A 12,669-nucleotide genomic window follows, 5' to 3' on the forward strand; every position below is an offset into this window, starting at 1 on the left:
TATCCATTCTGAATACAAACAGAGATCTATACACACAAGGAAGGACACAAATAAAAACAGTTATATTGATATCCACAGGTTAACACACATACATGAAAACTGGTTATAAAACATTTTAGTTTGCATGTATGATATATGTAGGTATGTGCTTTTCTGTTTGTGAGTGGGTGCATGTCATGGTAAGTGTGTACAGGTCAGATGGCAGTACTGGGTACCGAGCTTCACTATCTACCATGTTTGAGGCAGATTTGTTGGTTTTGTTGTTGTTGTTGTTGCTATATGTGCTAGGCTAGTTGGCTTGTGAGCTACTGGACCTCAGACAGTTCTCCTGTCTCTGCCTCTTATCTTCCAGTACAGGCATACTTCCATTAGAGATTCTCAAGGGATAGAGTCTAGTTTGAATATGGATTCTGGGGATCCAAACTCAAATTGTCAGACCTGTGAGCCAGGCATGTTAGCCCACCAGGCCATCTTTTCAGCCCAAAGCGTTTAACGTTGACAGTAACTACTATAACATCAATTTTTATATTTTTCTTGGTTATAATAAAGATTATATCAAATGTAGAGGTTTTTTTTTCTGCTATAAACTTAGTTACTATTCACTAGTGAAGGCAAATCTTTTTATTTTTAAAATTTATGAAAATTCTCATAGCCCTTCTTAGTAGAGCTTGGTCTTTTGAAAATGTTTCTTCATGCAGCTATTTGTAATAAAGTTTGACTTAGGTCCACAACCTATCTTATTTATTAGACATAATACAATTTAAATTATGAACTGCTTAGTGTCTGCATTCTGTTATGCAGTTTACCTCTGTTGATCTCTTGTAGACTACCTAGTATCTGTTTGCCACGCACACTCACATGTTCAATTGGGTATGTAGAAATGTTTACTAGAAATTACTCTTCCAGTGCTTTCTTGGCTGTCTCACATTTTCCCATCTTGACTTCTTTCTACCTGTTTTTTCTACCTTTGCCTTAAATCTCTCTTCCATTGGCCATTTTCTCTATGTACAAAAAAAAAGGCAGAGTTTAGTGATTTTTAAACATTATTAACAATGGCATTAATCATCCAGTGATTTACCGTTAAAGATATGCTTTATTGAGTGGCATTACCCTGAAGTTAATGTTCCCTTAACCCTAGCTTCTTACCGTGCCCACCCTCTTCTTCCCATAAGCATCTGTATTGTCAAGGTTGTTCTAAAAATGATAAGCCAGCCATATAAAAGTTTATGGTATTTTCCTATCTTCAAAGCTACAGGAAGCTCAAATATACTCAGCAAATATTGCTCAATTACACAAGACTATTAAATGTAACACCCCACCCTTTCTTCTGAAAAGCTCTCCTCTTCTATATCTTTTCCCTTTCTTTCTTAGTATAACAGCCTAGATCATTATGGCTTCTGTTGTGTGATCAATTAAGAGCAAATGAGGCTCATATTAGCAAGTTTCCTTCATAATCCCTAGTTTGTTTGTTATAGTTGAAGAATACCAAGATGATAAATTCTAACTTTCTAAGAGAATTCAGTGTTAGTTGTTAATAATTAACATTCAGAATTAGATGTTAATAAATGGAATATATCACAGTAAGTATGTTCTCTACTTCTTAATGATAAAATAAGTTAATCTTTATTGCACACTTATAATATTACTTTGACCCTCTTCAGTGTGCTTATCTCAATGTTTTCAAGTGTTTTACAACCTCACACACACACATTGTGTTGTGTGCACAGACTGCTTTGAAGTTGACATTTGCCTTTCTGACTAGGCTATAATAAAGGAAGTTAACCAACCGAGAGAACAAGTGTCAGATGAGGATCTCAGGCCCTGGTAGGCACCACCATGCTGGGTTAAGTGCAGATACCTAGGCTCCATCCAGAGGCCTTTCAGTCCTACAGGGGCAGCAGTTCTAACAAAGAGAGTTTCTGCTAATTAGCTCAAAAGCCTCATCCAAGGTTGGTAGGTATTTGATGTTACTTGTAGATAAACTATACAGAAAAAATAAATAAAATATCAAAAACTTAAAATAAAGATTACCCAGAAGCTGCCTCACCTGGGGATCCACCACATATGCAGTCACCAAATCCAAGCACTATAGCTGATCCCAAAAAGTATTTACTGGCTGGAACCAGACAGAGATGTCCCCTCAGGGACTAGACTAGAGTCATATAGATACAGCTGAGCATGCTTGCGGCTAACCATCGGTCTGAACTCAGGGATCCCAATGAGGTTGCTAAAGGACCTAAGGAGCTGAAAGGGGGTTGCAGCCTCATGGTAAGATAACATTATCAACCAACCAAACCCTCCAAAACTCCCATGGAGTAAAACACTAACCTTTGTACACACTTTGAGAAACCTGTTGATCCATTTGCATATGTAGCTGAAGATAACAGTGTCTGGCATCAATGTGAGAAGAGACTTTTGTTCCAGAGAGGGCATGTTTTCCCAATGTAGGGTAATGCCAAGGCAATGGGGTGGAGAGGGGGATCAGAAGAGAGTGCACCTTTGTGAAGGCAAGTGGAGGGGGAGGGGGGATGGAAGCAAATCTCAAATGTAAATACAAAGTATCTAATTTAAAAGAAAAAGGAAAGAAAAAAAGAAATTAAAATTGGTAGTAGAGAATAATTTGAAAGAAATGTTACTAATCTCCTATAAGAATAGTTTTTTATTATATAAATTCATATTTTAGAATAAGGCAGTTTTCTTTTATTAAACACAGTTCTACTGGACGCATAGGAAGCATGTGCAAGGGCCGGTATTTCATCCACAGCACCGATCTTAAAGAATGACTGAGTAAAACCCAACAACTAAGTTTATAGATTATTTTATAGTACCCTTATCGAGGATCCTTATTCCAATGGATGGTTTTCTTCATGAAGTTTTATGGATAAATCCTCCCCACAGAAGAAAATCCAGGGAATTTTCAGTATTAGGAAAAGTAGAATCCATGTGTCAGGCTTGCTCTAAAAGCCACATGCGCTCCTGCATCATTTTACAGAGCTCACTGCACACCCCATGTGCAACTGGGCAAGTAGTTCAACTAAAGGGATTAGTAATGAAAATACAAAGGCAAGGCTTGAGTGAGATAGGGTGAGGGGTACAAGCGGCATTAGAAGAGACTGGAATTTACATGATCAAAATACATTTATAAATGAGTGGAATTTTCAAAAAGAAAAACATTATTTAAAAGACCCCCTCCCCAATGTTACTGCCCAAGCGAGAGCTGAATAAGGACATGGCAAATGGACCGGGGGAAAGCCTCGGAGGCCTCCACACTACACCAAGAACTACAGGCCCCTGAGGGCAGCTGGGAACAGGAGAGGTGGTGTCCCCGGGGAAGAGCACACCAATTGGTGTCTGGTGCCAAACAGTCCCCCAAAACTTACATACAAGTAACATTTTATGACCAAACAGGCTATATTTGGAAATATATCTACATTCATGTATGTGCATGCAATAGCCATTAATGAAAGAAGATAAAAGAGGCCATGAATCTGAAGGACACTTGGGAGGGACATATAAGGAGGGTTTGGACGGAGGAAAGGGAATAGATAAATGTAATTATATTGCAGTCTCAGACATAAAAATAAAAGATTAAGAAGCAAGCCCTTATGATAGGCAGGAGTGATATAACAGTTTTTAAATTGTGATTTTTCACAGATGGGGAAAAAAAATCTATGAAGTCTGAAACCAACACCCTTAAGATAAATATATACCAGATTTGAGTATCCTTAGTAGTCAGCAAAGGTCAATGTTTAACAATGCATGCAAAACAGAGTGCTTTGTTTTAAGTCAAACAGAATGTCAAGTACTCATAAAACTGCAGATGGATGAGGCATAAACTGAGTAATCAAACCAGGTGCTCAGATTAATAGAAGGGTATTGTCAGTGCTGATGTATTAGGGCTGTAATGAGCGCAATCTCAGTTCTGGGTAAAAGCTCTGCTGTCTGTCCTCATCTGACTCACCAGCGTCATGACAATGAACATGGAAGATCTTCATTCACCGAGTGAGAGTTATCCACATTTCTCTTCCCAACTGGATTCAGTCCATAAAAACGGTCCAAACCTTAGCTCAGCAGATCTTCTATTTTCATATCATTGAAAGTTAGTTCATGCAACTAATATGTTATAGAAGAGAACATTCATGTCTCTGGGCCCTTATTATGTTCAATGTCAGAAGCCTGGAAGACATCATCAGAAAGAACTCTGCCACAAGACTCTGAGCTCCAGCAATTAGAAAAATTACACCCATATATGCATTTCAGCTTTAAAAACTGCATAGTAATATAATTTGCACACATTATTCTCTAATTTGCTTTTACCGATATAACTATATTTACATATGTATTTATTCATTTGTTTAGGGAGGAGTGTGTACATGTGGCTTCATATGGAAGTCTGCAGGGTCAGTCCTCTTCCCTCCACCTGTGAATCTCAGAGACAGAACACAGCTCCTCGGGTTTGGTTTCTGAGCCCTGCACCTGCTGAGCTCTCTTGCTGTTCTGTCTTCCTGTCCTTCTGTATTGTACACATAATGAAAATCTAAGACTGGTTCTCATTTGCACACATGCATGCCTTTTTCTGTCACGGAAGATACCTAACAGATGAATTTCAAGGTCATAAGACAAATACATTTAACTTTTCACTGGTTGTTGCCAATTTAAAAGTTGAAGTAGTTGTATCAATCTTCAACCTTGTCAACCAAAATGAGTATTTACATTCACTCACATCTTTAAAACTCCTATCAATGATGTTAATCATTTTGCTCATTCTGACTCTTAAATCAAAATTTCTATTATTTTAACTTACACTTACATGAATATGTAAGAGATTATAAACATCTTCATTTTTGTTAACCATCTTGATTTCCTACCATGATTTCCTAAATCATGATTTTCATCTTGATTTACTCTTGGCCACCTTTTGTAAGTTATTATGATGGATATATGTGTGTTGTATAGACTGCTGCTATAGGAAACACTTGAATGAAGACCCCTGTTGTGTTCTGAAAGCCTTAACTCAGTTTGCTTTGAGATTACCTCTACATTCATGAACGTTTCTGGAAGGATTACTAAAGTAGATTTCTATTTTGAAAACATAAGACTTACCAGCTAATTTTTGACATACAAATCAATCATCAGGCTGCTTTGCCAAATTCTTCGATGGCTAAGATGGTATATATTCTTCCATACCAACCATCTATCCTTCATGTTAGGATAAGAGTTACAGTGGGCTCTTCAGACTTCCCATCTTCTCTGTGTTTTCTGTTCCACAGTATTTCCCCCAATTAAACTCCGGGACATGCTGGAGTCTATTTGGAGAATTCTGGCCAACAGCTGTATATTTATTACATTATCATCTCCTGCAGTGATAGCTTTTGTTATAATTTTTATATAGTCAGTTTCATCTAAATGTCATTTTGTGTTTTGACATTTCTGACTCATCTTAAAGATATCCACTAGAACACATAGTAAAGACATCCTGTCCTGAGAATTTTAAATTTTCATTTATCAAGAATATTGATTATTAAAACTATATGGTATGCAGTTTTATGTTTATATTTTATATTTTTAATTAAAATATAATTGCTTCTTTTCCTTCTCCCCTTTCTTCCTTCATTTCTTTCTCATGTCCCTTCTCTCCAACCCTTTCACTTTCCCTCTCTTTAAAATTGATGTCCTCTACCTATTATAGTTATGTGATTTGCATAAATATATACATAATAACTTATATCTTAGCATTAAGGAACAATTCTTTAATTGAATGGAAGTCATGCTCACCAATCGCATTAGGAAAGTAATGTGAAGTGTAATTTGCCTGAAGCTTCAGAATCTTTATTATCCTAACAGATCTTTTGAAATAGTAATAAAATATCTCTTAATCTAAATCTGTCATACCAAAATAACCAAATATTTTTAGGTTCCAGTAATGCTGATGTCTAAAGTTCTGTTAAAATTTTTGATGTTAATTGTAGAAACTTTTAGGATCACTCTTCTTTGTCCTGATCAAAGTGGTTTTACAGATTTCTAGATTTCCTTGAAGAAATATTAGTCCGCTGCTGTTTCTATTGAGAAAGTTTAACTTTACATGTTAGCTCTGTGATCAGATGAGTGAATTTTAGGCAAATATTTAAGGTAACTAGCTCTTCCTCACAGAAAAAAAGGATCTCTGGGGTATATGCCCAGAAGTGGAATAACTGGGTCTTCACGTAGGACTATGTTCAATTTTCTGAGGAACCGCCAGACTGATTTCCAGAGGGGTTGTACCAGCTTGCAATCCCACAAACAATTTTTTCTCTTTCTTCACATCCTTGCCAGCATCTGCTATTACCTATATTTTGATCTTAGTCATTTGGACTGTGGTTAGGTGGACTCTCAAGGCTATTTTTTGATTTGCATTTCACTGATGACTAAGGATGCTGAACATTTTTTTTAGGTGCTTCTCAGCCATTTGGTATTCCTCAGTTGAAAATTCTTTGTTTAGCTCTGTACCCTATTTTTAATAGGATTATTTGATTATCTGGAGTCTAACTTCTTGAGTTCTTTGTATATATTAGATATCTCTCTATTGGATGTAGGATTGATAAAGAGCTTTTGCAAATCTGTTGGTAGCCATTTTCTTCTATTGACAGTGTCCTTTGCCTTTAAAAAGCTTTGCAATTTTGAGGTCCCATTTGTCTATTGTTGATCTTAGAGCATAGGCCATTGGTGTTCCCTTGAGGAAATTTTTACCTGTGCCTATGTGTTCTAAGTTCTTCACCTCTCTATCTCTGTTATTTTCAGAGTATCTGATTTTATGTAGAGGTCTTTGATTCACTTGGACTTGAGCTTTGTACAATGAGAAAAGAATGGGTCAGTTTGCATTCTTCTACATGCTGACTACTAGTTGAAATAGCATCTTTTGTTGAAAATGCTGTGCTTTTTCCATTGGATGTTTTTAGCTTCTTTGTCAAAGACCAAGTGACCATAGGTGTGTGGGTTCATTTCTGGGCCTTCAATTCTATTCCACTGGTGTAACTTCATGTCTCTGTACAAATACTATGCAGTATTTATCACTATTGATCTATAATACAGCTTGAGTTCAAGGAAGTTCTTTTATTGTTGAGTATAGTTTTTGCTATCCTGGATATTTGTTATTCCAAATGAATTTACAAAGTGCTCTTTCTAACTATGAAGAATTGAGTTGGAATTTTGATGGTGATTACATTGAATCTGTAGATTGCTTTTGGCAAAATGGAAATTTATGCCATATTAATCCTACCAATTCATGAGCATGGGAGATTTTTCCATCCTCTGAGATCTTATTCAATTTTTTTTCTACAGAGAATTGAAGTTCTTGTCCTATGGATCTTTCACTTGCTTGTTTAGGGTCACACCAAGGGATTTTATGTTATTTGTAACAATTGTCAAGGGTGTTGTTTCTCTAATTTCTTTCTCAGCTTGTTTATCACTTGATAGAGGAAGGCTACTAATTTTTTGGAGTTAATTTTATATCCAGCCACTTTGCTAAAGTTGCTTATCAGGTTTAGGTGTTCTCTGGTTGGATTTTGGGGGCCATTTAAGGATACTTTTCTATCATGTGCAAAAAGTGGTATTTTGACTTCTTCCTTTTCAATTTGTATTCCTTTCACCTCCTTTTGTTGTATAATTGTTCTAGCTTCGATTTCAAGTACTATTTTGAATAGGAATGGGGAGAATGGGCATCCTTGTCTAGTCCCTGATTTTAGCGGGATTGCTTCAATTTCTCTCAATTTAGTTTGATGTTGGTTACTAGTTTGCTGTATGTTGCTTTTACTATGTTTAGGTATGGGCCTTGAATTCCTGATTTCCCCAAACTTTAACATGAATTTTTGTCAGATATTTTGTCAGCATCTAAAGAGATGATCATGTGGTTTTTTTTTTCTTTGAGTTTGTTTATATAGTGGTTCACATTGATGGATTTCCATATATTGAACCATTCCTGCATTCCTGGCATGAAGCCTGCTTGATCATGGTGAATGATTATTTTCCTGTGTTATTATTTTTCTTGCTTTGCAAGAAATTTGTTGAGTATTTTTGCATCAATATTCATGAGGGAAATTGGTCTGAAGTTCTCTTTCTTTGTAGGTCTGTGTGTGGTTTAGGTATAAGCATTAATTTTAGCTTTGAAGAACAAATTGGGTAGTGTTCCTATTTTGTGGAATAGTTTGAAAAGTATTGGTATTAGTTCTTCTTTGAAGGTATCATTGAATTAATTCTGTACTAAATCCATCTGGTCCTGGGCTTTTTTGGGTGGGAGACTTTTAATGACTGCTTATATTTCTTTAGGGGTTGTGGAACTGCTTAGATGGTTTATCTCATCTTGATTTAACTTTGGTACCTGGTATCTGTGTAGAAAATTTTCTATTTCTTCTATATTTTCCAGTTTTGTTGAGGCTTTTGTAGTAGAATCTGAAGATTTTTTTGAATTTCCTCTGTTTATGTTATTATGTCTCTTTTTTCATTTCTGATTTTGTTAATTTGCATACTGTGCCCTCTGGTTAGTCTGGCTAAGCATTTATCTATCTTATTGATTTTTTTTTTCAAAGAACCAGCTCCTGGTTTTGTTCATTCTTCGTACAGTTTTTTTTTTTTTTTTTTTTTTGTTTTGTTTTGTTTCTACTTGGCTGGTTTTTAGCTCTAAGTGTAACCATTTCCTGCTGTCTATTCCTCTTTGGTGTATTTGCTTCTTTTTGTTCTAGAGTTTTCAGGTGTATTGTCAAGCTGTTAGTGTATGCTCTCTTCAGTTTCATTTTGAAGGAACTCAGAGCTATGAGTTTTCCTCTTAGCACTGCTTTCACTGTGTCCCATAAATTTTGGTTTGCTGTGCCTTCATTTTCATTAAATTCTACAAAAACTTTAATTTTTTCTCTATTTCTTCCTTGACCAAGTTGTCATCGTGTAGAGCATTGTTCAGTTTCCATGTGTATGTGGGTTTTCTTTCTTCTTTTTTTTTTCTTCTTGTTATTGAAGACCAGCCTTAGTCCATGGTGATCTGATATGATGCATGGGATTATGTCAGTCTCCTTGTATCTGTTGAGCCCTGTTCTGTGACTGATTATATGGTCAGTTTTGGAGAAGGTACCATGAGGTACAGGGAAGAAGGTGTATTCTTTTGTTTTAGGATGAAATGTTCTATAGATATGTTAAATCCATTTGGTCCATAACTTCTGTTAGTTTCACTGTATCTCTGTTCAGTTTCTGTTTTAATGATCTGTCCATTGATGAGAGTTGGGTGTTGAAGTCTCCCACTGTTATTGTGTGTGGTGCAGTATGTGCTTTGAGCTTTAGTAAAGTTTCTTTTATGATTGTGGGTGTCTTTGCATTTGGAGCATAGATGTTCAGCATTGAGAACTCATTTGGTAGATTTTTTCTTTCATGAGTTTGACGTTTCCTTCCCTATCCTTTTTTTTTTTTTTTTTTTTGATAATTTTTGGTTGAAAGTTAATTTTATTCAATATTAGAAAGATATCTAACTTGTTTCTTGGGACCATTTGCTTGGAAAAATTTTTCCAGCCTTTTATTTTGAGATAGTGTCTCTCTTTGTCACTGAGATGAGTTTCCTGTATACAGCAAAATGCTCATTTTTGTTCCTGTTTCTGTATCCAGTCTGTTAGTCCATGTTTTTTAATTGGGGAATTGAGTCCATTGATGTTAAGAGATATTAAGAAGTAGTGATTGTTGTTTCCTGTTATGTCTGTTGTCACAGGTAGAGTTATGTTTGTGGCTGTATTCTTTGGGGTTTGTTGCAAGAAGATTACTTTCTTGTTTTTCTTAGGGTGTAGTTTCCCTCCTTGTATCAGAGCTTTCCATTTATTACCCAAAAGATGCTCCAACATTTAACAAGAACACATGCTCTACTATGTTTATAGCAGCCTTATTTATAATAGCCGGAAGCTAGAAAGAACCCAGATGTCCTTCAACAGAGAAATGGATACAGAAAATATGATACATTTACATTAAGGTGTATTACTTAGCTATTAAAATAATGACTTAATGAAATACTTAGGCAAATGGATGGAACTAGAAAATAACATCCTGAGTGAGGTAACCCAGTCACAGAAGGACACACAGGGTGTGTGCTCACTGATAAACAGATACTAGCCCAAAAGCTCAGAATATCCAGGAAACAATTCACAGACCACATGAAGCTCAAAAAGAAGAAAAACTCAAATGTAGATGCTTCAGTCCTTCTTAGAAGGGAGAACAATTATAATTACAGGAGGAGCTACAGGGACAAAGAGTGGAGCAAGGATTAAAGAAAGGATCATCCAGAAACTTTCTCACCTGGGCATCCATCCCATATGCAGCTACCAAACCCAGGCACTATTGCAGGTGCCAAGAAGTGTTTGCTCACAGGTGCCTGATATGGATGTCTCCTGAGAGGCTCTGCCAGAAACATACTGATACAGCTTAGGATGCTTGTAGCTCACCATCAGACTGAGCATGGTGACCCCAATGGTGTAGCTAGAGAAAGGACTGAATGAGCCAAAGGAGTTTGCAACCCCATAGGAAGAACAACAATATCAAATAACCCCTACCGATTTTCCAGGGACTAAAACACCAACCAATGAGTATACACTGAAGGTACCATGACTCCAGCTGCATATGTAGCAGAGAATGGCATTATCTGTCATCAATAGGAGAATAAGCTTTTGGTCTTGTGAAGAATTGTTTCCCAAGTGTAAGGGAATGCCAAAGTGATAAGTGGGAGTAGGTGGGTGGGAGTGGGAACATTTTCATCGAAGCCAGGTGAGGGGGGAGGGGCCATGGGAGAGGGGAGAAAGGGGATAACATCTGAAATGTACATACCTAAAATATTCAATGAATAAAGATTCGAAAAAGATACCAAGAAAAGTTTTATAAAAGTTGCAAATAAATTCTACTGAGATTATGTTAAGCTAAACTTAATATAAAATCTTAGAAGCACTTAATTTATGGACCAATTATTTTGGTTGGAATTTTGGCCTTGGCCTGGTATTTGTACTTCTTACATTTGAAATGTTTGTGATGAAGAACTAGTGCATTAAATGTGCTCAAGTCAGCACTGAGGCTGTGTCAGCTCCTCTTCTGATACATTGTTATTATATGAAAAACTAAGAAAGCCAACTATTTTATGAGGAAGGATTGCATTTTATCAGGTGGCAAATAATATATAATTTAATTAAAAATCCAGAACCCCAAAGTCCCGAAAGTATTGATATAGAAATTTTAAAAAAATGGATCAGAATAACAAGAGAACCCAGAAGAAGGAACTATGACAGATGATCAGATGATACAGGTGTCAGTAAAACTTACTCACTTGATGATTATTGCTGCCTCGGAACCAAAGATAGATTAGACAAACATAAAATTGTTTCATAAGGTCACAAGGGGTTTGAACTCAATAACACGTGTAGCTAGCTGGTACGGAGTAGATAAATTTATTTCACAAAGATGTTTTTGTACATGGTAAGTGATATGTAAACAGGAGCAAAGCATAGTGTTTTATATGCAGCCTAGAAAGTTGCCAGAACCCATTACATACAGACGTTAGGCACTTCAGAGAAGAAAACACAACTTAGCAAATATTTTAAGTCTTCGCAATTACGAAAAATGAAAATTAAAAGAGAAAATTATCAAAAAGTATTCCAATCATACTATTGCAACTCAGTAGTAAATTGTAATTTAACTCTTTAGTTGCTTTGTAAAGTCAGTAACTTTTGAAAGTAGAATATGTGCATTTGATATAGTAATCCCAGTCTTGAGAATATAACTTCCAGCTACAGATCACAAAAGCACAGGTATATTCAGCGATATCAATAGTAGGCTTTGTAGGAAGGAAGTGGGGAGCAAATGCCCGGGAAGAATTGCACACCTCACTACTGTAATGCAGTCTGGACTACGGAGGGGAACAAATGACTTCAGAGACCTGCCTGCAAGCAGCGTGCCTCTGCCCTCTTACAGTGTTCTGTTCTCACAGTGTTGTAAGATCATATAGACGTTACTCTGCGGAGATGACGGTTAAAAGTACTTTTTGTTCTAGTGGGAATTTCATGTTCATTTTGCATAGTCGTCTTAAAAGCAGGAGGAAGTGTTTTGGAAGAGTGATAGTAGTGAACCCCATCACATCCTTTTTTTTTTTTTTTTTTTTTTTTTTGTCTTTTCTTTTTTATAAAGCAATAATAGAGAAAATAAAGATATAATTGTATAATATATCCCTGTAAAATAAAATCACCATCTGTGCTAGCTAGTTTTTATGTCAGAGCTAGAGTTTTACTGACATAAGCTAGCATAATTTTGGAAGAGGGAAACTCAGTTGAGAAGAAAGGGTCTCACCAGATTGGCCTGTGGGCAAGTCTGTGGGAAGTTTTCTTGATTAAGGATCGTGGGCGGTTCCAGGTCCCCATGGTTAGTGCCACCTCTAGGCCAGTGGTCCTGGGTCCTGTGTGTTATGAGAAAGCTGGCTAAGAAACCACAGGGAGCAGATCAGCAAGCAGCACCCCTCCATGGCCTGTGTTCTAATTCCTGTCTTCAGATTCCTGCCCTGAGCTCCTGAACTAGCTCCTGTCCCTCAGTGATGGGCATATATGTTGTCAGGTGAAATAAACCATTGTCTCTAAGTTGCTTTTGTTCCTCTGTTATCACAGTAAAACAAACTAACAAAAAACAAAAATA

General features: G+C 36.5%; 1 protein-coding gene across 1 annotated transcript in view; it reads left to right on the top strand.

Annotated features, from left to right (window-relative positions):
• Nucleotides 1-12,669, top strand: part of CFTR (CF transmembrane conductance regulator) — a 152,725-nt gene that overhangs the window by 80,454 nt on the left and 59,602 nt on the right. The gene's annotated exons all lie outside the window — the stretch shown is intronic.

The sequence above is a fragment of the Micromys minutus genome (assembly GCF_963924665.1).
Source record: "Micromys minutus genome assembly, chromosome: 23".
In the NCBI taxonomy this organism is placed as follows: domain Eukaryota; kingdom Metazoa; phylum Chordata; class Mammalia; order Rodentia; family Muridae; genus Micromys; species Micromys minutus.